The 24,995-nt window shown below is 48.5% G+C and overlaps 1 protein-coding gene across 1 annotated transcript in view; it reads right to left on the bottom strand.

Moving 5' to 3' along the window:
• HDAC1 (histone deacetylase 1) overlaps window positions 1-24,995 on the bottom strand; it is a 148,800-nt gene that overhangs the window by 86,746 nt on the left and 37,059 nt on the right. The gene's annotated exons all lie outside the window — the stretch shown is intronic.

The raw sequence follows: 24,995 nt of genomic DNA, 5'->3' as shown, positions 1-24,995 counted from the left end.
GGCTCCTCCCCCCCATGACCCTCCTCCAAGCCTCAGTTAGGATACTGTGCCCGGACGAGCGTACACAATAAGGAAGGATATTGAATCCCGGGTAAGACTCATACCAGCCACACCAATCACACCGTATAACTTGTGATCTAAACCCAGTTAACAGTATGACAAACGTAGGAGCCTCTGAACAGACGGCTTACAACAATAACAACCCGAATTTGTTTGTAACAATAACTATGTACAAGTATTGCAGACAATCCGCACTTGGGATGGGCGCCCAGCATCCACTACGGACTACGAGAAATAGAATTATCGGTAAGTAAATTCTTATTTTCTCTAACGTCCTAAGTGGATGCTGGGGACTCCGTCAGGACCATGGGGATTATACCAAAGCTCCCAAACGGGCGGGAGAGTGCGGATGACTCTGCAGCACCGAATGAGAGAACTCAAGGTCCTCCTCAGCCAGGGTATCAAATTTGTAGAATTTTGCAAACGTGTTTGCCCCTGACCAAGTAGCAGCTCGGCAGAGTTGTAATGCCGAGACCCCCCGGGCAGCCGCCCAGGATGAGCCCACTTTCCTTGTGGAATGGGCCTTGACAGATTTAGGTTGTGGCAAGCCTGCCACAGAATGTGCAAGTTGAATTGTGCTACAAATCCAACGAGCAATCGTCTGCTTAGAAGCAGGAGCACCCATCTTGTTGGGTGCATACAATATAAACAGTGAGTCAGACTTTTTGACTCCCGCCGTTCTTGAAATATATATTTTCAATGCCCGGACCACGTCCAACAACTTGGAATCCTCCAAATCGTTAGTAGCCGCAGGCACCACAATAGGCTGGTTCAGGTGAAACGCTGACACCACCTTAGGCAGAAAATGAGGACGCGTCCGCAGTTCTGCCCTGTCCGTATGGAAAATCAGATATGGGCTCTTATATGATAAAGCCGCCAATTCTGATACTCTCCTGGCTGAAGCCAGGGCCAGTAGCATGGTTACTTTCCATGTAAGATACTTCAACTCCACCGATTTGAGCGGCTCAAACCAATGGGATTTGAGAAAATCCAAGACTACATTAAGATCCCACGGTGCCACTGGGGGCACAACCGGGGGCTGTATATGTAGTACTCCTTTTACAAAAGTCTGGACTTCAGGAACTGAAGCCAATTCTTTCTGGAAGAAAATCGACAGGGCCGAAATTTGAACCTTAATGGACCCCAATTTGAGGCCCATAGACAATCCTGTTTGCAGGAAATGTAGGAATCGACCCAGTTGAAATTCCTCCGTGGGGGCCTTCCTGGCCTCACACCACGCAACATATTTTCTACAAATGCGGTGATAATGTTGTGCAGTCACCTCCTTCCTGGCTTTTACCAGTGTAGGAATGACCTCTTCCGGAATGCCTTTTTCCCTTAGAATTCGGCGTTCAACCGCCATGCCGTCAAACGCAGCCGCGGTAAGTCTTGGAATAGACACGGTCCCTGCTGAAGCAGGTCCCGTCTTAGAGGTAGAGGCCACGGATCCTCCGTGAGCATCTCTTGAAGTTCCGGGTACCAAGTTCTTCTTGGCCAATCCGGAGCCACTAGTATCGTTCTTACTCCCTTTTGCCGTATAATTCTCAGTACTTTTGGTATGAGAGGCAGAGGAGGGAACACATACACTGACTGGAACACCCACGGTGTTACCAGAGCGTCCACAGCTATTGCCTGAGGGTCTCTTGACCTGGCGCAATACCTGTCCAGTTTTTTGTTGAGGCGGGACGCCATCATATCCACCATTGGTTTTTCCCAACGGTTCACAATCATGTGGAAGACTTCTGGATGAAGTCCCCACTCTCCCGGGTGTAGATCGTGTCTGCTGAGGAAGTCTGCTTCCCAGTTGTCCACTCCCGGAATGAATACTGCTGACAGTGCTATCACATGATCTTCCGCCCAGCGAAGAATCCTTGCAGCTTCTGCCATTGCTGTCCTGCTTCTTGTGCCGCCCTGTCTGTTTACGTGGGCGACTGCCGTGATGTTGTCCGACTGGATCAACACCGGCTGACCCTGAAGCAGGGGTTTTGCCAGACTTAGAGCATTGTAAATCGCTCTTAGCTCCAGTATATTTATGTGAAGAGACATCTCCAGGCTTGACCATACTCCCTGGAAGTTTCTTCCCTGTGTGACCGCTCCCCAGCCTCTCAGACTGGCATCCGTGGTCACCAGGACCCAGTCCTGTATGCCGAATCTGCGGCCCTCTAACAGATGAGCACTCTGCAACCACCACAGAAGAGACACCCTTGTCCGTGGCGATAAGGTTATCCGCTGATGCATCTGCAGATGTGATCCGGAACATTTGTCCAGCAGATCCCACTGAAAAGTTCGTGCGTGGAATCTGCCGAATGGAATCGCTTCGTAAGAAGCCACCATCTTTCCCAGGACTCTTGTGCATTGATGCACAGACACTTTCCCTGGTTTTAGGAGGTTCCTGACAAGTTCGGATAACTCCCTGGCTTTCTCCTCCGGAAGAAACGCCTTTTTCTGAACCGTGTCCAGAATCATTCCCAGGAACAGCAGACGTGTCGTCGGGGTCAACTGAGATTTTGGAAAATTCAGAATCCACCCGTGTTGTTGCAGCACTAGTCGGGTTAGTGCTACTCCGTCCTCCAGCTGTTCTCTGGACCTTGCCCTTATCAGGAGATCGTCCAAGTAAGGGATAATTAATACGCCTCTTCTTCGCAGAAGAATCATCATTTCGGGCATTACCTTGGTAAAGACCCGAGGTGCCGTGGACAATCCAAACGGCAGCGTCTGAAACTGATAATGACAGTTTTGCACCACGAACCTGAGGTACCCTTGATGTGAAGGGCAAATTGGGACATGCAGGTAAGCATCCTTTATGTCCAGGGACACCATAAAGTCCCCTTCTTCCAGATTCGCTATCACTGCTCTGAGTGACTCCATCTTGAACTTGAATTTTTGTATGTACAGGTTCAAAGATTTCAGATTTAGAATAGGTCTTACCGAGCCGTCCGGCTTCGGTACCACAAATAGCGTGGAGTAATACCCCTTTCCCTGTTGTAGGAGGGGTACCTTGACTATCACCTGCTGAGAAAACAGCTTGTGAATGGCTTCCAATACCGTCGCCCTGTCTGAGGGAGACGTTGGCAAAGCAGACTTTAGGAACCTGCGAGGGGGAGACTTCTCGAATTCCAACCTGTAACCCTGAGATACTACCTGCAGGATCCAGGGGTCCACCTGTGAGCAAGCCCACTGTGCGCTGAAATTCTTGAGTCGACCCCCCACCGCTCCTGAGTCCGCTTGTAAGGCCCCAGCGTCATGCTGAGGGCTTTGCAGAACCCTGAGAGTGCTTCTGTTCCTGGGCAGGGGCTGCTTGCTGCCCTCTCTTACCCCTTCCTCTGCCCCGAGGTAGATATGACTGTCCTTTTGTCCGCTTGTTCTTATAGGACCGAAAGGACTGCGGCTGAAAAGACGGTGTCTTTTTCTGTTGGGAGGGGGTCTGAGGTAAAAAGGTGGATTTTCCGGCAGTTGCCGTGGCCACCAGATCCGATAGACCGACGCCAAATAATTCCTCCCCTTTATACGGCAATACTTCCATATGTCGTTTGGAATCCGCATCACCTGACCACTGTCGCGTCCATAAACTCCTTCTGGCAGATATGGACATCGCATTTACTCTCGATGCCAGAGTGCAAATATCTCTCTGAGCATCTCGCATATAAAGGAAAGCATCCTTTAATTGCTCTATAGTCAATAAAATACTGTCCCTATCCAGGGTATCAATATTTTCAGTCAGGGAATCCAACCAGACGACCCCAGCACTGCACATCCAGGCTGAGGCGATGGCTGGTCGCAGTATAACACCAGTATGTGTGTATATACTTTTTAGGGTAGTTTCCAGTCTCCTATCAGCTGGATCCCTGAGGGCGGCCGTATCAGGAGACGGTAACGCCACTTGTTTTGATAAGCGTGTGAGCGCCTTATCCACCCTAGGGGGTGTTTCCCAGCGCGCCCTAACCTCTGGCGGAAAAGGGTATAATGCTAATAACTTTTTTGAAATTAGCACTTTTCTATCTGGGTTAACCCACGCTTCATCACATACATCATTTAATTCCTCTGATTCAGGAAAAACTACAGGTAGTTTTTTCACCCCCCACATAATACCCCTTTTTGTGGTACTTGCAGTATCAGAGATATGCAAAGCCTCCTTCATTGCCGTGATCATATAACGTGTGGCCCTACTTGAAAATACGTTTGTTTCATCACCGTCGACACTAGATTCAGTGTCTGTGTCTGGGTCTGTGTCGACCGACTGAGGTAAAGGGCGCTTTACAGCCCCTGACGGTGTCTGAGACGCCTGGGCAGGTACTAACTGGTTTGCCGGCCGTCTCATGTCATCAACTGATTTTTGTAATGTGCTGACATTATCACGTAATTCCATAAACAAAGCCATCCATTCCGGTGTCGACTCCCTGGGGGGTGACATCACCATTATCGGCAATTGCTCTGCCTCCACACCAACATCGTCCTCATACATGTCGACACACACGTACCGACACACAGCAGACACACAGGGAATGCTCTTATCGAAGACAGGACCCCACTAGCCCTTTGGGGAGACAGAGGGAGAGTTTGCCAGCACACACCCAAGCGCTATAATATATATGGGAACAACCTTATATATGTGTTGTTCCTTATAGCAGCTTAAATATATCAAAATATCGCCAAAAAATGCCCCCCCTCTCTGTTTTACCCTGTTTCTGTAGTGCAGTGCAGGGGAGAGTCCTGGGAGCCTTCCTCACAGCGGAGCTGAGCAGGAAAATGGCGCTGTGTGCTGAGGAGAATAAGCCCCGCCCCCTATTTCGGCGGGCTTTTCTCCCGGAGTTTTAGATATCTGGCATGGGTTAAATACATACATATAGCCTCAATGGCTATATGTGATGTATTCTTTTGCCATAAAGGTATTAAATATTGCTGCCCAGGGCGCCCCCAGCAGCGCCCTGCACCCTCCGTGACCGCTTGGTGTGAAGTGTGTGACAACAATGGCGCACAGCTGCAGTGCTGTGCGCTACCTTCATGAAGACTGAAGAGCCTTCTGCCGCCTGTTTCCGGACCTTCAATCTTCAGCATCTGTAAGGGGGGACGGCGGCGCGGCTCCGGGACGAACCCCAGGGTGAGACCTGTGTTCCGACTCCCTCTGGAGCTAATGGTGTCCAGTAGCCTAAGAATCCAATCCATCCTGCACGCAAGTGAGTTGAAATTCTCTCCCCTAAGTCCCTCGATGCAGTGAGCCTGTTGCCAGCAGGACTCACTGAAAATAAAAAACCTAAAAACTTTTTCTAAGCAGCTCTTTAGGAGAGCCATCTAGATTGCACCCTGCTCGGACGGGCACAAAAACCTAACTGGGGCTTGGAGGAGGGTCATGGGGGGAGGAGCCAGTACACACCACCTAATCCTAAAGCTTTATTTTTGTGCCCTGTCTCCTGCGGAGCCGCTATCCCCATGGTCCTGACGGAGTCCCCAGCATCCACTTAGGACGTTAGAGAAATAGTTTTCCAAGTGAAAAACTTAATATTCACTTGTTGCAAGGGTTCAAAATATGAAGACTGTAAGAAATCTAAAACCAGCTTCAAGCCCCATGGCGCTGTAGGTGGAATGAATGGAGGCTGTACTCTGAGGACACCCTGCAGAAAACGGTGTACAGACGGCAATAGAGCCAAACGTTTTTGAAATTAAATTGACAAAGCAGATACCTGCACCTTTAGTGTAGATAAACGCAGTCCTCCATCTAACCTCGTCTGTAGAAACAACAAAAGACGGAATAACTTGAAAGATGATGTCGGAAACTTCCGAGCTTCCCACCAACCTATATAGGCACGCCATATTCTGTAATAATGAGCTGCCCTAACCGGCTTCCTAGCTCGTAACATGGTTGTATAAATTTTCTTAAGAGTGCGGTCTCAATAGCCGCCCCGTTAAACGCCGCCGCGCTAACTCGGGGAGCGGACAAACACCTCGGGACGGCAGCGGAAGCTGGCCGCCCCGCTCACATACCTGCACGTAGTAGCTGCTGGCCCTGGTATGGTTAAGTTGTTTGGTCCTGAATTGGACGCATGGAATGCTGAGGCTACGGGAGGAAAGTCTGTTTTCTTACCATTGTCTCTACCGGTAGCGAGGAGGTGGTACGCTGGACCTGTGCGAAGTCCGCGGAGATCCGAGAACCAAGCTCTCTGAGACCAATGAGGCGCTACTAGTATGACTGTGGCCGACTTCTTGTGATCCGTTTTAGCAACAAAGGGGAAGAGCGGAAACGGTGGAAATAGATACACGAGGCTGTACAGCCACGCGATTGTGAGCCTCCGCAGCCACTGCCGTTGGATCTTGCGTTCTGGACACATACTGGGCGTTTGATGATTGTGGCGAGATGCCATCAGGTCCACTTGAGGGTAACCTCACCTCTGGAACAACATGTGAAAACACCCTTGGATTTAATGGCCATTCTCCTGGATGAAAATTCCGACGGTTGAGATAATCCGCCTCCCAGTTGACCACTGCCGGAATGACCACTGCCGACAATATCACTTGGTGATGTTCGGCCCCAACTGAAGATTCGAGCTACTTTCCGCATTGCCATGCGGCTTCTCGTTCCTCCTTGTTTGTTGTATGCGACCGTCGTCGCGTTGTCTGACTGCAGCTGGACAGACCGAGACATGTGCACTGCTTGTCGGAGCGCATTGTAAATTGCCCGTAGTTTCAGGACATTTATAGACAGCAATCTTTCGTGATCCGCCCAGAGACTCTGGAGCTGATAATTTTGAACTACAGCTCCCCAACCTCTGAGTCTAGAGTCCGTCATTAGAACTATCCAATTACAGGCGCTGAATTGTTTTCCTGCGGTTAGATTGTGTACTTTGAGCCACCAGATTAGAGATACTCTGGCCCGTGGCGACAACCTCACCCTGTGTTGAATCTGCAGATGCGAGCCCAACCACTGTGCGAGCACCTCCAGTTGAAAAGTACAAGAGTGAAATCTTCCGAACTGAATAGCTTCGACAGCCGTCACTCTTGTGCCTAAAAGGCGAATGCACAAATGTACCGAGACTGTGCGTGGCTTGAGCCCGAATTGTATTAGATGACGAAAACTCAGTACTTTATGTTTTGGTAGGTAATTTCTTTGATTTACCGGATGGAGAATCATTCCTAGGAATTGAAGTGATTGAGACGAATTCAGAACTGATTTCTTGAATCTGACAATTCCACCGTGTTGAACTAGTTCATTGTACGTTAGTAGTATTTGTTGAACTAGAGCTGTGATGAGAAGGTTATCTAAGCACAGAACCATTATCACCAGCCGGGATCTGAGAATAACTTATCCCAGACACCACCCTTGTGACAACCCGAAACGCTGATGAGAAACCAGAGAGTTTGAATGATGGACTGCCAACGTCTAAATATGCCAGATGTAGTGGCAAAATTTTGAACACGCAAAAACACATTCTTGACTTCTAGGGAGAATATGATTTCAATGGTTGTAAACCTGCAATCACTGACCGCATGAATTCCACTGATTGAGCCACTTTTGGTATATAACAGTCGGCCGGGTGCGGTACTACAACAAAATTGTACTAAGCTTGAATCTAGGAGACACTGAATTGCGGTCTACAGAACTGCCTTTTTGTCTTCTGACACAGGCCGGCTAGTTTTGGATCTAGCCTTGACAAACCACAGCAAAGGTGGTAGACAATTCTATGTGTGATTGAACACTAATCATGTAACCGCCGATCTGTAACCGCAGATCTGTGGATTGCAGTAATAATGTCGAATGAGACATCCGTTCTCGACCACGTGTCGTGTGTTGTAGAACAACTGGAAAAGACTGAGGTTTAAAAGATTTGAACCCTGGTGTAGTTTTATTTGTAAGAACTGGTGTGGCAATGGCTGTAAATAGACTCTCACACCGGAGCGTGAGAACTGAAACGTTCTAATTTAGGAGTAAATAACACATTTTAGTGTAAGGCCACGCAAAGCGTCTGTCAACCACAAAGAGTGATGATGGACTACGAGAACTAACATGGCTGACAGCTATAGCAGACATGCGTAAATTCTCAGGCGATATACCAATGTGAGTAACAAGTCATCGAAACTGTTTTGAGGCCAGAACTGGCTATTAACTACGTCTGCGACTATAATGTCGGTAACCCAAACCCCAACTACAGCATAAACATGGTCTTTAGCATAGGTGGAATGTCCACACTGACTAGTTATTAAGTGTAGGTGCAGGCGGGACCAGGACAGTTTTGACACCAAGAAATGCTGTCATAGACTCTGGTATATTGAATGGCTTAATAATAGAATTAGAACTATGAACACACACACACCCGCACAGGCGCTCGCTGCGTTCTATCATATAGGAACGCTTGCCTCTGAACTAGGTTCCTTAGTGGCATTAAAACTCAGAACCTTGCGTCTGGCATTGAATCTTATTGTACCACACAGCCGATGTTAGCATGCGCCCTCTGATGGGTACGGTTTACTTATTATATATTACAGGTTGAGTATCCCTTATCCAAAATGCTTGGGACCAGAGGTATTTTGGATATGGGATTTTTTCGTATTTTGGAATAATTGCATGCTATAATGAGATATCATGGTGATGGGACCTAAGTCTAAGCACAAAATGTATTTATGTTTCATATAAACCTTATACACACAGTCTGAAGGTCATTTTAGCCAATATTTTATAACTTTGTGCATTAAACAAAGTGTGTCTACATTCACACAATTCATTTATGTTTCTTATACACACAGCCTGAAGGTCATTTAATACAATATTTTTAATAACTGTGTATTAAACAAGGGTTGTGTACATTGAGCCATCAAAGAACAAAGGTTTCACTATCTCACTCTCACTCAAAAAAGTCCGTATTTCGGAATATTCCGTATTTCGGATATTTGGATATGGGATACTCAACCTGTATCAGTTATTTATATAGCGCACACCTATTCCGCAGCGCTCTCACAGAGAATACATAACCCTCCAGATGAGCATGTGACTACGTTATAAACAGTTAGAAGTAGCCGCTCAAATAGGATTAGGATATATATCCGGATGCGTACTGGTATTCCCACTGTGCACGTGGACCCTTAAATAAGTAACGTGCACATAAACTAGAAAAGAATTGCTGCACACTTTCTTGTGACAGAAAATTCCTAACACCACCCCTGCTCCTCTAGTGGGGAAGTGTTGTAGGACAGCAGAAAAAAATTCCTGGACAAAGAAACAGGAAATTGAGTTAAAATGGTGTCCAGCCATGTGCTTAGTGCCATGTGCTTTCACCATATGTTAAGTATAAGAAAAAACAATAAAAATCAATTTCCAATTTACAGTAATATTAGTTTCTCTGACGTCCTAGTGGATGCTGGGAACTCCGTAAGGACCATGGGGAATAGCGGCTCCGCAGGAGACTGGGCACAAAAGTAAAGCTTTAGGACTACCTGGTGTGCACTGGCTCCTCCCCCCATGACCCTCCTCCAAGCCTCAGTTAGATTTTTGTGCCCGGCCGAGAAGGGTGCACACTAGGGGCTCTCCTGAGCTTCTTAGTGAAAGTTTAGTTTTAGTTTTTTTATTTTCAGTGAGACCTGCTGGCAACAGGCTCACTGCATCGAGGGACTAAGGGGAGAAGAAGCGAACCTGCCTGCTTGCAGCCAGCTTGGGCTTCTTGGCTACTGGACACCATTAGCTCCAGAGGGACCGAACACAGGCCCAGCCTCGGAGTCCGGTCCCAGAGCCGCGCCGCCGGCCCCCTTACAGAGCCAGAAGCAAGAAGAGGTCGGGAAAATCGGCGGCAGAAGACATCAGTCTTCACCAAGGTAGCGCACAGCACTGCAGCTGTGCGCCATTGCTCCTCATACACACCTCACACTGCAGTCACTGAGGGTGCAGGGCGCTGGGGGGGGGGGGCGCCCTGAGCAGCAATAAAAACACCTTGGCTGGCAAACATACATCACATATAACCCCCAGGGCTATATGGATGTATTTTAACCCCTGCCAGAATCCATAAAAATGCGGGAGAAAAGTCCGCGAAAAAGGGGCGGAGCCTATCTCCTCAGCACACTGGCGCCATTTTCTCTCACAGCTCCGTTGGAGGCAAGCTCCCTGGCTCTCCCCTGCAGTTACTACACTACAGAAAAGGGTTAAAAAAGAGAGGGGGGCACTAATTAGGCGCAGTATTAATAAAACAGCAGCTATAAGGGGAAAAACACTTCTATAAGGTTATCCCTGTATATATATATATAGCGCTCTGGTGTGTGCTGGCATACTCTCCCTCTGTCTCCCCAAAGGGCTAGTGGGGTCCTGTCCTCTATCAGAGCATTCCCTGTGTGTGTGCTGTGTGTCGGTACGATTGTGTCGACATGTATGAGGAGGAAAATGGTGTGGAGGCGGAGCAATTGCCTGTAATGGAGATGTCACCCCCTAGGGAGTCGACACCTGAGTGGCTGAGCTTATGGAAGAAATTACGTGACAGTGTCAGCTCTTTACAAAAGATTGATGACATGAGACAGCCGGCTACTCAGCCTGTGCCTGTCCAGGTGTCTCAAAAGCCATCAGGGGCTCTAAAACGCCCGTTACCTCAGATGGCAGATACAGACGCCGACACGGATACTGACTCCAGTGTCGACGATTAAGAGACGAATGTGACTTCCAGTAGGGCCACACGTTACATGATTGAGGCTATAGAAAATGTTTTACATATTTCTGATAATACCAGTACCACTAAAAAGGGTATTATGTTGGGTGAGAAAAAACTGCCGGTAGTTTTTCCTGCATCTGAGGAATTAAATGAAGTGTGTGATGATGCGTGGGTTTCCCCCGATAAAAACTGTTAATTCCTAAAAAGTTATTAGCATCATACCCCTTCCCGCCAGAGGATAGGGCACGTTGGGAAACACCCCCTAGGGTGGATAAAGCGCTCACACGCTTGTCTAAACAGGTGGCACTACCGTCCCTGGATACGGCCGCCCTTAAGGAACCTGCTGACAGAAAGCAGGAAAATATCCTAAAAAGGTATATACACTCACACGGGTGTGATACTGCGACCAGCAATCGCCTCAGCCTGGATGTGCAGTGCTGGGGTGGCTTGGTCGGATTCCCTGACTGACAATATTGATACCCTAGATAGGGACAGTATATTACTGACTATAGAGCATTTAAAAGATGCATTTCTATATATGCGTGATGCACAGAGGGATATTTGCCGACTGGCATCAAGAGTAAGTGCGCTGTCCATTTCTGCCAGAAGAGGGTTATGGACAAGACAGTGGTCAGGTGATGCCGATTCCAAAAGGCATATGGAAGTATTGCATTATAAAAGGGAGAAGTTATTTGGGGTAGGTCTAACAGACCTGGTGGCCACGGCAACGGCTGGGAAATCCACATTTTTACCCCAGGTAGCCTCTCAACATAAGAAGACGCCATATTATCAGGCGCAGTCCTTTAGGCCCCATAAGGGCAAGCGGGCAAAAGACTCCTCATTTCTGCCCCGTGGCAGAGGGAGAGGAAAAAGGCTGCAGCAGAAGCCATTCACAAGCTGTATTCCCAGCAGGTGATAATCAAGGTACCCCTCCTACAACAGGGAAAGGGGTATTATTCCACGCTGTTTGTGGTACCGAAGCCGGACGGCTCGGTGAGACTTATTTTAAATCTGAAATCCTTGAACACTTACATACAAAGGTTCAAATTCAAGATGGAGTCACTCAGAGCGGTGATTGCGAACCTGGAAGAAGGGGATTATATGGTGTCTCTGGACATCAAGGATGCTTATCTCCATGTCCCAATTTACCCTTCTCACCAAGGGTACCTCAGGTTTGTGGTACAGAACTGTCACTATCAGTTTCAGACGCTGCCGTTTGGTTTGTCCACGGCACACCGGGTCTTTACCAAAGTAATGGCCGAAATGATGATACTCCTTCGAAGGAAGGGAGTTTTAGTTATCCCTTACTTGGACGATCTCCTGATAAGGGCAAGATCCAGGGAACAGTTGGTAGTCGGGGTAGCACTATCTCAAGTAGTGTTGCGGCAGCATGGTTGGATTCTCAATATTCCAAAATCGCAGCTGATCCCGACGACACGTCTTCTATTCCTAGGGATGATCCTGGACACAGTCCAGAAAAAGGTCTTTCTCCCGGAGGAGAAAGCCAGGGAGTTATCCGAACTAGTCAGAAACCTCCTAAAACCAGGCCAAGTGTCAGTGCACAAGGGTCCTGGGAAAAATGGTGGCTTCCTACGAAGCAATTCCATTCGGCAGATTCCACGCAAGAACTTTCCAGTGGGACCTGCTGGACAAATGGTCCGGATCGCATCTTCAGATGCATCAGCGGATAACCCTGTCACCAAAGACAAGGGTGTCTCTCCTGTGGTGGTTGCAGAGTGCTCATCTTCTAGAGGGCCGCAGATTCGGCATTCAGGACTGGGTCCTGGTGACCACGGATGCCAGCCTGCGAGGCTGGGGAGCAGTCACACAGGGAAGAACATTTCCAGGGCTTGTGGTCAAGCCTGGAGACATCACTTCACATAAATATTTTGGAGCTAAGGGCCATTTACAATGCCCTAAGCCAAGCAAGACCTCTGCTTCAAGGTCAGCCGGTGCTGATCCAGTCGGACAACATCACGGCAGTCGCCCACGTAAACAGACAGGGCGGCACAAGAAGCAGGAGGGCAATGGCAGAAGCTGCAAGGATTTTTCGCTGGGCGGAAAATCATGTGATAGCATTGTCAGCAGTGTTCATTCCGGGAGTGGACAACTGGGAAGCAGACTTCCTCAGCAGGCACGACCTCCACCCGGGAGAGTGGGGACTTCACCCAGAAGTCTTCCACATGATTGTAAACCGTTGGGAAAAACCAAAAGGTGGACATGATGGCGTCCCGCCTAAACAAAAAATTGGACAGGTATTGCGCCAGGTCAAGGGACCCTCAGGTAATAGCTGTGGACGCTCTGGTAACACCGTGGGTGTACCAGTCAGTGTATGTGTTCCCTCCTCTTCCTCTCATACCAAAAGTACTGAGAATTATAAGACGGAGGGGAGTAAGAACTATACTCGTGGCTCCGGATTGGCCAAGAAGGACTTGGTACCCGGAACTTCAAGAGATGCTCACGGAGGACCCGTGGCCTCTACCTCTAAGAAGGGACCTGCTCCAGCAAGGACCCTGTCTATTCCAAGACTTACCGCGGCTGCGTTTGACGGCAGGGCGGTTGAACGCCGGATCCTGAAGGAAAAAGGCATTCCGGATGAAGTCATCCCTACCCTGATCAAGCCAGGAAGGATGTAACCGCAAAGCATTATCACCGCATTTGGCGAAAATATGTTGCGCGGTGCGAGGCCAGTAAGGCCCCGATGGAGGAATTTCAACTAGGTCGATTCCTGCATTTCCTGTAAACAGGAGTGTCTATGGGCCTAAAATTGGGGTCCATTAAGGTTCAAATTTCGGCCCTGTCAATTTTCTTCCAGAAAGAACTAGCTTCAGTTCCTGAAGTTCAGACGTTTGTAAAAGGGGTACTGCATATACAGCCTCCTTTTGTGCCTCCAGTGGCACTTTGGGATCTCAATGTAGTTTTGGGGTTCCTAAAGTCACATTGGTTTGAACCACTTGAATCTGTGGAGTTAAAATATCTCACATGGAAAGTGGTCATGTTGTTGGCCCTGGCCTCGGCCAGGCGCGTGTCAGAATTGGCGGGCTTTATCCTGTAAAAGCCCTTATCTGATCTTCCATTCAGACAGGGCGGAATTGAGGACTCGTCCTCATTTTCTCCCTAAGGTGGTTTCAGTGTTTCATCTGAACCAACCTATTGTGGTACCTGCGGCTACTAGTGACTTGGAGGACTCCAAGTTGTTGGACGTAGTCAGGGCCTTGAAAATATATGTTTCCAGGACGGCTGGAGTCAGAAAATCTGACTCGCTGTTTATCCTGTATGCACCCAACAAGCTGGGTGCTCCTGCTTCTAAGCAGACTATTGCTCGTTGGATTTGTAATACAATTCAGCTTGCACATTCTGTGGCAGGCCTGCCACAGCCAAAATCTGTAAAAGCCCATTCCACAAGGAAGGTGGGCTCATCTTGGGCGGCTGCCCGAGGGGTCTCGGCTTTACAACTTTGCCGAGCAGCTACTTGGTCAGGGGAAAACACGTTTGCTAAATTCTACAAATTTGATACCCTGGCTGAGGAGGACCTGGAGTTCTCTCATTCGGTGCTGCAGAGTCATCCGCACTCTCCCGCCCGTTTGGGAGCTTTGGTATAATCCCCATGGTCCTTACGGAGTTCCCAGCATCCACTAGGACGTCAGAGAAAATAAGAATTTACTTACCGATAATTCTATTTCTCGTAGTCCGTAGTGGATGCTGGGCGCCCATCCCAAGTGCGGATTGTCTGCAATACTTGTACATAGTTATTGTTAACTAAATCGGGTTATTGTTGTGAGCCATCTATCCAGAGGCTCCTCTGTTATCATGCTGTTAACTGGGTTCAGATCACAAGTTGTACGGTGTGATTGGTGTGGCTGGTATGAGTCTTACCCGGGATTCATAAATCCTTCCTTATTGTGTACGCTCGTCCGGGCACAGTATCCTAACTGAGGCTTGGAGGAGGGTCATGGGGGGGAAGAGCCAGTGCACACCATGTAGTCCTAAAGCTTTTCTTTTGTGCCCAGTCTCCTGTGGAGCCGCTATTCCCCATGGTCCTTACGGAGTTCCCAGCATCCACTACGGACTACGAGAAATAGAATTATCGGTAAGTAAATTCTTATTTACCACAGATCAGGCATACATTACATATGACCGCCTATATACATATGTAGTATACTTCCTATACTACAATATCCGTAGTGAATCACCATGCATATATTAGTTCTAACCTAAGATGCATATTATTTATAACATATGCCTGCCTCGTGCTGCGGATATAATCATCCCCCCCCTGTGTCCCGCGATCTCCCCCTGTGCAGCCGTAGTGCTGTTCCCTCTCCCACCGCCATAGCTAGCAGAGGGGAGCCGGAGAGCAGAGGGGAGCCGGAGAGCAGCGGGGGACGGATGTAGAAGCCCAGCGGCGGCAGCCTGTCTGTCCGCGGCTGGGCTGAATAGCGGCCAGCGGGAGTGCACTGTGATCAGTGTGCTCCCGCTGAGAACAACGTGCGGCCAGAGCGACGGGCGTCTATGTAACGGCGGCCAACGGGGTGCTGCGGCCAGCGGGGAACATGGAGCGGGCGACCAGCCGGGTGTATGTAGCGGCGGCCCGCAGGGTCTGTAGCGGCGGGAGCATGAAGCGGGCGGCCAGCGGCGGAAGACCACGCTCCCAGCACCTGCTGTGTGTCTGGGAGCGCATCGGCGGCTAGGTAGCAGCGGCCAGCGGGGAACATGGAGCGGGCGGCCAGCGGCGGAAGACCACGCTCCCAGCACCTGCTGTGTGTCTGGGAGCGTGCAGTACTGGGGGAGTACACTAACCTTGCGGAAGCTGTGGAAGCTAACCGCACGATCTCCCCCTGCAGTCTCTCCTTCGTCTTGTGGCAGCAGCGCTGAAAGCGCTTGTTAGAAAAAATCACGACTCCTCTGAAATCTCCTCCACCCAGCTGGAGGAGATGGCCGCTCAATCCTGGACCCTCACTTCTCTGTAAGTGGGGAAAGGACCGCATGCTGCCTGGCTGACACGGCCGTGCTTCTCCTGCAAGCGCCCACGTGTCAGCAGCGGCTGGAGGCAGTACAATTCCGGACCCACACTTCTTAGTAAGTGGGGAAGGTATTGTCTGAAAAATCGAAAATGAAATAAAAAGTAAAATCAAACGTGAGCTTTCAGCTCATGATGTGCTTCCTTTGAGGCACATAAAAACACTGAGGATCCAGGGAGTATGGAGGAGGGAAGTGGAGGGTTGCTCATTTAAATATTTAAATGTGCCTTCCTTTGCTACGCACCGTCCATATCCCAAGAGTACTCCAGTGACCCCTAGTGGATGAAAAAGAAAGATAGATAGATATTACACCATACATAAATATATACAATGCGCGATCTGAGACCGGATGTATATATCAGAATACTCGTATAATATATTCTGGTAGAGGTACACTTGTTCTTAACTAACTGTCTTAACATGACATGCAGGAAACTTGCGTGTCTGCAGAAACACAGCGCTGATAAATCAGGCGGATTTACAGAGGAGACCTTGCCCTGCAGTCCCAGATACCAGTCGCAGTTACTGTGAGAAGATCTTGCCCAAAGTCTCAGTCAGGGAGTGAGGGAGCGTGTGAGGCAGCTCCAGGGCGGGAACACCAGCAGTAGATGGCGCCCGGAGCCTTATCCCCTATGCTGGTCCTCACCACCGGGTACTATGGAGCCTTATTAAACATGGATAATGTATTATCCAACCTGTGCTCCCCTGCCCTGGTGGATATAGTGTGCTCCCTGCATGGCCACAGTGTCCACGCCAGCGTCACGGTCCATCTCCTTAGACTGCGGCCGGAACGCAATTTAATGGCGGGTCCTGCCTGGGGGACCCTTTTACCTCCTCCCTGAGAAGCAGCCACGCGATCCAGGAGAGCGTCTGCGGTGGTGTGCCTATGAATCGGAGCGGCTCTGCCGCAAGTACCTGGGAACAGAGCCAGCGGGAGTATGCGACGACGCAGCATAGTATGTCAGTGCTGCAGCCATTGAAGTCTTCTAAATAGCTTTTTTCAGGGCTGCCTGCGCAGCCCCCCCGTTAAGTGACCACTTTATGCAGGCACCAACTCGAAAACTGAGCTCACAGTGCCTGGAGCCCCGCAATGCCTCCTGGGACAGTCTAAAGCTTTAGCCTGTTGGTGCCTCTGGATTAAGATCTCTCTCTACACCCCAATGTATTCCCTGTGGAACACAGTGTACCCTGCTGCAGAAAATGCCCTTATTATCCCTCTTTCACTACCCTAATCCCGAAACCGGACCGTGACCTAACGTTGCTCGGATCCTATCGTCCGATTACCCTATTAAACGTAGATTTTGAAGATCCTCTCGAGAATGATTTCTAACAGATTACAATCTCTCTTTTCTTTGTTCTCATCTAATCAGTTAGGATTTATTCGTGGAAGGCAGTCGGTTAATATGACTCGGACGACCATAGTATCTAGAGCAGCAGCCAATAATGCCCCCACCACCCCTAATATGCTTTTGAGCTTAGATGCTCAAAAAGCTTTCGACACTGTCTTGGTCTCTCATTTAATTTACTTTCGGACCAAAATTTTGAGCATTATTTTATTAATCTTGTACAATTTTTCTACAATGCCCCTATGACCTCTCTTCTGATAAATGGAACAAGTGATCTGATTGTTATAACTCGTGGTACCCGCTAAGGTTGCCCCTTTTCCCTGGCTCACATGCTCCGAATAATTGAATATTGGCCTGTTCTTGGTGGCATACACATTGTGACAACTGAAGTGAAAATTGCGGCATTCGCCAATGACGTCCTTATTTACTTATCGAACCCCAAACACGCTTTAAAACTTTTATAAGACTTGATTGACAGGGTGGGATCAGTCTCCGGATTCTTAGTCAATTTTGAGAAATCACAAGATTTTTATTTAAAAAGAGGGTTCTATCGTCCTATTTGGGCTGCACAGTTGTCCTTGAATTGTACAAAACAGAGGCTTCCATACATGGGTATATTTCTTCCTAAAATCATCACTAAATTATACTATATGAATTTTCTGGGAAGAGCTAGTCTTCTTCGTATGGTTTATTTTCCGAAACTTATACCCACTACAGGTTCTCCCTATCTTACTGGCTCGACAGGACTATCTACAGATCTCCTCTTTATTATTCCAAATGAATTTTGGAATAAACGAGCAAGGATCGGTCTGTTTAAATTGTGCCAACCCAAACTCAACGGGGTAATTAAACGTCCCTGACATATAGTTATGCTGCCCATGTCAGTTACACAAAGGACTGGTTATCCAACGATCAAACCTATACCAACACACCCTTGGAACAGAATTTTATGCCTCAGCTATCATTGATAGCCTTTCTACACATGACAGATACAGACGTACCTTCACATGTGCTTAATAACCCTTTCCTGATAAATACTAGAAAAATAAGAATTTACTCACCGGTAATTCTATTTCTCGTAGTCCGTAGTGGATGCTGGGAACTCCGTAAGGACCATGGGGAATAGCGGCTCCGCAGGAGACTAGGCACAACTAAAGAAAGCTTTAGGTCACCTGGTGTGCACTGGCTCCTCCCACTATGACCCTCCTCCAAGCCTCAGTTAGGACACTGTGCCCGGACGAGCTGACATAATAAGGAAGGATTTTGAATCCCGGGTAAGACTCATACCAGCCACACCAATCACACCGTACAACTCGTGATACTATATCCAGTTTGACAGTATGAAAACAACTGAGCCTCTCAACAGATGGCTCAACAATAACCCTTTAGTTAGCAATAACTATTTACAAGTATTGCAGACAATCCGCACTTGGGATGGGCGCCCAGCATCCACTACGGACTACGAGAAATAGAATTACCGGTGAGTAAATTCTTATTTTCTCTGACGTCCTAGTGGATGCTGGGAACTCCGTAAGGACCATGGGGATTATACCAAAGCTCCCAAACGGGCGGGAGAGTGCGGATGACTCTGCAGCACCGAATGAGAGAACTCCAGGTCCTCCTCAGTCAGGGTATCAAATTTGTAGAATTTTGCAAACGTGTTTGCCCCTGACCAAGTAGCTGCTCGGCAAAGTTGTAAAGCCGAGACCCCTCGGGCAGCCGCCCAAGATGAGCCCACCTTCCTTGTGGAATGGGCATTTACAGATTTTGGCTGTGGCAGGCCAGCCACAGAATGTGCAAGCTGAATTGTACTACAAATCCAGCGAGCAATAGTCTGCTTAGAAGCAGGAGCACCCAGCTTGTTGGGTGCATACAGGATAAACAGCGAGTCAGATTTTCTGACTCCAGCTGTCCTGGAAACACATTTTCAGGGCCCTGACAACGTCTAGCAACTTGGAGTCCTCCAAATCCCTAGTAGCCGCAGGCACCACAATAGGCTGGTTCAGGTGAAACGCTGACACCACCTTAGGGAGAAACTGGGGACGAGTCCTCAATTCTGCCCTATCCATATGGAAAATCAGATAAGGGCTTTTACATGATAAAGCCGCCAATTCTGACACTCGCCTGGCTGAAGCCAAGGCCAATAACATGACCACTTTCCACGTGAGATATTTTAGATCCACGGTTTTTAGTGGCTCAAACCAATGTGATTTTAAGAAACTCAACACCACGTTGAGATCCCAAGGTGCCACAGGAGGCACAAACGGGGGCTGAATATGCAGCACTCCTTTCACAAATGTCTGAACTTCAGGTACTGAAGCTAGTTCTTTTTGAAAGAAAAAAATCGACAGAGCCGAGATCTGTACTTTAATGGAGCCTAGTTTTAGGCCCATATTCACTCCTGCTTGCAGGAAATGCAGAAATCGAACTAGTTGAAATTCCTCTGTTGGGGCCTTTTTTGGCCTCACACCAAGCAACATATTTTCGCCATATGTGGCGATAATGTTTTGCAGTTACATCTTTCCTGGCTTGAATCAGCGTAGGAATGACTTCCTCCGGAATGCCCTTTTCCTTTAGGATCCGGCGTTCAACCGCCATGCCGTCAAAACGTAGCCGCGGTAAGTCTTGGAACAGACTGGGCCCCTGCTGCCGCAGGTCCTGTCTGAGCGGCAGAGGCCATGGGTCCTCTGATATAATTTCTTGAAGTTCTGGGTACCAAGCTCTTCTTGGCCAATCTGGAACCACGAGTATCGTTCTTACTCCTCGCCTTCCTATTATTCTCAGTACCTTTGGTATGAGAGGCAGAGGGGGGAACACAAACCGACTGGTACACCCACGGTGTTACCAGAGCGTCAACAGCTATCGCCTGAGGGTCCTTTGACCTGGCGCAATATCTTTTATAGCTTTTTGTTGAGGCGGGACGTCATCATGTCCACCTGTGGCCTTTCCCAATGGTGTACAATCCTTTGGAAGACTTCTGGAGGAAATCCCCACTCTCCCGGGTGGAGGTCGTGTCTGCTGAGAAGATCTGCTTCCCAGTCGTCCACTCCGGGAATGAACACTGCTGACAGTGTTAACACCTGATTTTCCGCCCATCGGAGAATCCTTGTGGCTTCTGCCATTGCCATCCTGCTTCTTGTGCCGCCCCGTTGGTTTACATGGGCGACTGCCGTGATGTTGTCTGATTGGATCAGTACCGGCTGGTTTTGAAGCAGAGGCCTTGCCTGACTCAGGGCATTGTAAATGGCCCTCAGTTCCAGAATATTTATGTGTAGGGAAGTCACCTGACTTGACCAAAGTCCCTGGAAGTTTCTTCCCTGTGTGACTGCCCCCCAGCCTCAAAGGCTGGCATCCATGGTCACTAGGACCTAGTCCTGTATGCCGAACCTGCGGCCTTCTTGAAGATGGGCACTCTGCAGCCACCACAGTAGAGATACCCTGGTCCTTGAAGACAGGGTTATCAGCCGATGCATCTGAAGCTGTGATCCGGACCACTTGTCCAACAGGTCCCACTGAAAAGTTCTTGCATGGAACCTACCGAATGGGATTGCTTCGTAGGAAACTACCATTTTTCTCCAGAACTCGCGTGCAATGATGCACCGATACCTGTTTTGGCTTCAGGAGGTCTCCGACTAGAGATGACAGCTCCTTGGCTTTCTCCTCCGGGAGAAACACTTATTTCTGTTCTGTGTCCAGAACCATCCCCAGGAACAGTAGACGTGTCGTAGGAACCAGCTGTGACTTTGGACTGTTTAGAATCCAACCGTGCTGTTGTAGCACTTTCCAAAATAGTGCTACCCCGACTAGCAACTGCTCCTTGGACCTTGCCCTTATAAGGAGATTGTCCAAGTACGGGATAATTAAAACTCCCTTTTTTCGAAGGAGTATCATCATTTCGACCATTACCTTGGTAAACACCCTCGGTGCCATGTACAGTCCAAACGGCAGTGTCTGGACTTGGTAATGGTAATCCTGTACCACAAATCTGAGGTACTCCTGGCAAGGATGGTAAATGGGGACATGCAGGTAAGCATCCTTGATGTCCCGGGATCCCATGTAATCCCCCTCATCCAGGCTTGCAATAACCGCCCTGAGCGATTCCATCTTGAGCTTGAATTTTTTTATGTATGTGTTCAAGGATTTTAAATATAAAATGGGTCACACCGAACCATGCGGTTTCGGTACCCCAAACCGTGTGGAATAGTAACCCCGTCCTTGTTGAATTAGGGGCACCTTGAGTATTACCTGCTGGGAATACAGCTTATTAATTGCCTCTAGCGCAGCCTCCCTGCCTGAGGGAGTTGTCGGCAAGGCATATTTGAGGAAACGGCGGGGGGGGGGGGGGGGGGGGGACGACATCTCGAATTCCAGCTTGTACCCCTGAAATACTACTTGAATGAAACAGGGATCCACCTGTGAGCGAGCCCACTGATCGCTGAAATTTTTGAGACGGCCCCCCACCGTACCTGGCTACACCTGTGGAGCCCCCGCGTCATGCTGTGGACTCCGAGGAAGCGAGAGAAGAATTTTGATTCTGGGAACAGGCTGACTGGTGCAGCTTTTTCCCTCTTCCCATGTCTCTGTACAGAAAGGAAGCGCCTTTGACCCGCTTGCTTTTCTGAAGCCGAAAGGACTGTACCTGATAATACAGTGCTTTCTTAGTCTGTGAGGAAACCTGAGGTAATGGATACGAGGTCCCAGAGACCATCCCCAAATAATTCCTCACCCTTATAAGGCAGAATCTCTATGCGCCTTTTAAAGTCAGCATCACCTGTCCAGTGACAGGTCTCTAATACCCTCCTGACAGAATGGACATTACATTCATTTTGGATGCCAGCCGGCAAAATATCCCTCTGTGCATCCCTCATATATAAGACGACGTCTTTAATATGTTCTCATGTTTGACAGGGTCACCGACCACGCTGCAGCAGCACGATCTGCAGGTCTCAGTCTAGTACCTGAGTGTGTAAATACAGACTTCAGGATAGCCTCCTGCTTTTTATCAACAGGTACCTTCAAAGTGGCCGTTCCTAGAACGGCAGTGCCACCTTTTTTGACAACCGTGTGAGCGCCTTATCCACCCTAGGGGATATCTCCCAGCGTAACTTATCCTCTGGCGGGAAAGGGTACGCCATCAGTAACTTTTTAGAAATTACCAGTTTCTTTTCGGGGGGAACCCACGCTTTTCACACACTTCATTCATTCATCTATCTGATGGGGGAACAAAACACTGCCTGCTTTTTCTCCCCAAACATAAAACCCTTTTTTAGTGGTACTTGGGTTAATGTCAGAAATGTGTAACACATTTTTTATTGCCGGGATCAAGTCACGGATGTTCCTAGTGGATTGTGTATATGTCTCAACCTTGTCGACACTGGAGTCAGACTCCGTGTCGACATCTGTGTTTGCCATCTGAGTGAGCGGGCGTTTTTGAGCCCCTGATGGCCTTTGAGACGCCTGGGCAGGCGCGGACTGAGAAGCCGGCTGTCCCACAGCTGTTACGTCATCCACCCTTTTATGTAAGGAGTTGACACTGTCGGTTAATACCTTTCACCTAACCATCCACTCTGGTGTCGGCCCCACAGGGGGCGACATCACATTTATCGGCATCTGCTCCGTCACCATATAAGCCTCCTCATTAAACATGTCGACACAGCCGTACCGACACACCGCATACACACAGGGAATGCTCTGACTGAGGACAGGACCCCACAAAGCCCTTTGGGGAGACAGAGAGAGAGTATGCCAGCACACACCAGAGCGCTATATAATGTGGGGATTAACACTATAACTGAGTGAAATTTCCCCAATAGCTGCTTGTATATATAATATTGCGCCTAAATTTAGTGCCCCCCCTCTCTTTTTAACCCTTTGAGCCTGAAAACTACAGGGGAGAGCCTGGGGAGCTTTCTTCCAGCTGCACTGTGAAGAGAAAATGGCGCCAGTGTGTCTGAGGGAGATAGCTCCGCCCCTTTTTCGCGGACTTTTCTCCCGCTTTTTTCTGGATTCTGGCAGGGGTATTTACCACATATATAGCCTCTGGAGCTATATATTGTGGTATTTTTGCCAGCCAAGGTGTTTTTATTGCTGCTCAGGGCGCCCCCCCCAAGCGCCCTGCACCCTCAGTGACCGGAGTGTGAAGTGTGTATGAGGAGCAATGGCGCACAGCTGCAGTGCTGTGCGCTACCTTGGTGAAGACTGATGTCTTCTGCCGCCGATTTTCCGGCTCTGGCTCTGTAAGGGGGACGGCGGCGCGGCTCCGGGACCGAACACCAAGGCTGGGCCTGCGGTCGATCCCTCTGGAGCTAATGGTGTCCAGTAGCCTAAGAAGCCCAAGCTGGCTGCAAGCAGGCAGGTTCGCTTCTTCTCCCCTTAGTCCCTCGCTGCAGTGAGCCTGTTGCCAGCAGGTCTCACTGAAAATAAAAAACCTAATTCTATACTTTCTTTCTAGAAGCTCAGGAGAGCCCCTAGTGTGCATCCAACCTCGTCCGGGCACAAAATCTAACTGAGGCTTGGAGGAGGGTCATAGTGGGAGGAGCCAGTGCACACCAGGTGACCTAAAGCTTTCTTTAGTTGTGCCCAGTCTCCTGCGGAGCGGCTATTCCCCATGGTCCTTACGGAGTTCCCAGCATCCACTAGGACGTCAGAGAAAGTGTGGCTGTTGCTGCTACACAAATATAAACCAAACTTCCAAACTGGGGAAGCTAATCACCTATTTACTATGTGGCACTTGAAAGGGCTTCGACGTATAGGCCAATTGATGAATCCCATCTCCCACAAACCACTCCCCTATACGGAGGCTGTGGCCAAATATACATTTATCGGGTCTCAGGGTTTTGCTTTCCTTCAAGCTCAACACTATGTGAGCACAGTATCCAGACTAATACCAGCGAGTGATTGGGACAACCCTCTGGATAAGATGCTCTTATAATCACCTCTATTTAAGGGAGCTATTTCCTCATATTATAAGTGTCTTAGGTCAGTGGTGGAGCATTCTTCCTTTAAAACTGGAATAGCTCAATGGTTGGAACACTTTCCATCTCTCACTGTAGAGGTTTTACTTAAAATGTTACAATTTTCAATTACTACATTCCCTGCAGCCAAATACACAGATGTACCTTAATATTTTTCACCGTTCTTACATCTCCCTTTTTAATGGGCCTTTTAGAAAACCCTTCTTGTCCTAAATGTGGACAACAGGATGCAGACCTCTACCACTGCTTCTGGGCTTGCCTCTGCTCAGGAGGTTCTGGTTGGAGGTCTGGCATTTTGCATCTCAACATTTGGGTAGTTATGCTCCCCTCACACCTGAGTGGGCAATTTTTGGCCTCCTGCTACTCGTGCTCCTAGAGAGGTTAAGAGGTTGCTCCTGGCAATATCCTCAGCCGCACGAAAATTAATCTTACATATGTGGATACAAAGTTTAGTACCTACTTTAGACATGTTTAAAGATAAACTGTTCTTTATTGGTCACATGGACTGGCTGGAGCACTCACTTCAAAAAGAGTCGTGCACTAAAAAAAAATTTTGCCACAAAGTTTCATTGAGATACTACCCAGACCCACTAAAGAGGCCATTATACATGGTTTTTGTAATTCTATATGGTATGAAACCAGGGTGTTCCTTCAAGATCCTCGTGTTACTATATGACAATTTCAAACTGGCAACCATGACTCCTGACCCGTCCTACTTTGTATTTGCTTTACTGTCTGATGTTTATAACCCTTACATGTATTTTAATCTCTCGATGACATGTATCGGAATCTCTGATGTATTTCTTATATGGTTTGTCTCTTTGAAATACAATAGTGTATTTGTATTATATTGCTTCAATAAAAAATAAAAAAAATTAAAATTCTAAATGATACCAACACCAGAAACCAGACACCTGCCTATAATTCCAACTACATTGGTGGTTCCACACCACCAATAAAGTGGGATTAAAACCTGTG

Source organism: Pseudophryne corroboree, chromosome 2, assembly GCF_028390025.1.
Source record: "Pseudophryne corroboree isolate aPseCor3 chromosome 2, aPseCor3.hap2, whole genome shotgun sequence".
In the NCBI taxonomy this organism is placed as follows: Eukaryota; Metazoa; Chordata; class Amphibia; order Anura; family Myobatrachidae; genus Pseudophryne; species Pseudophryne corroboree.
This window is presented reverse-complemented; position numbering and strand designations above follow the sequence as displayed.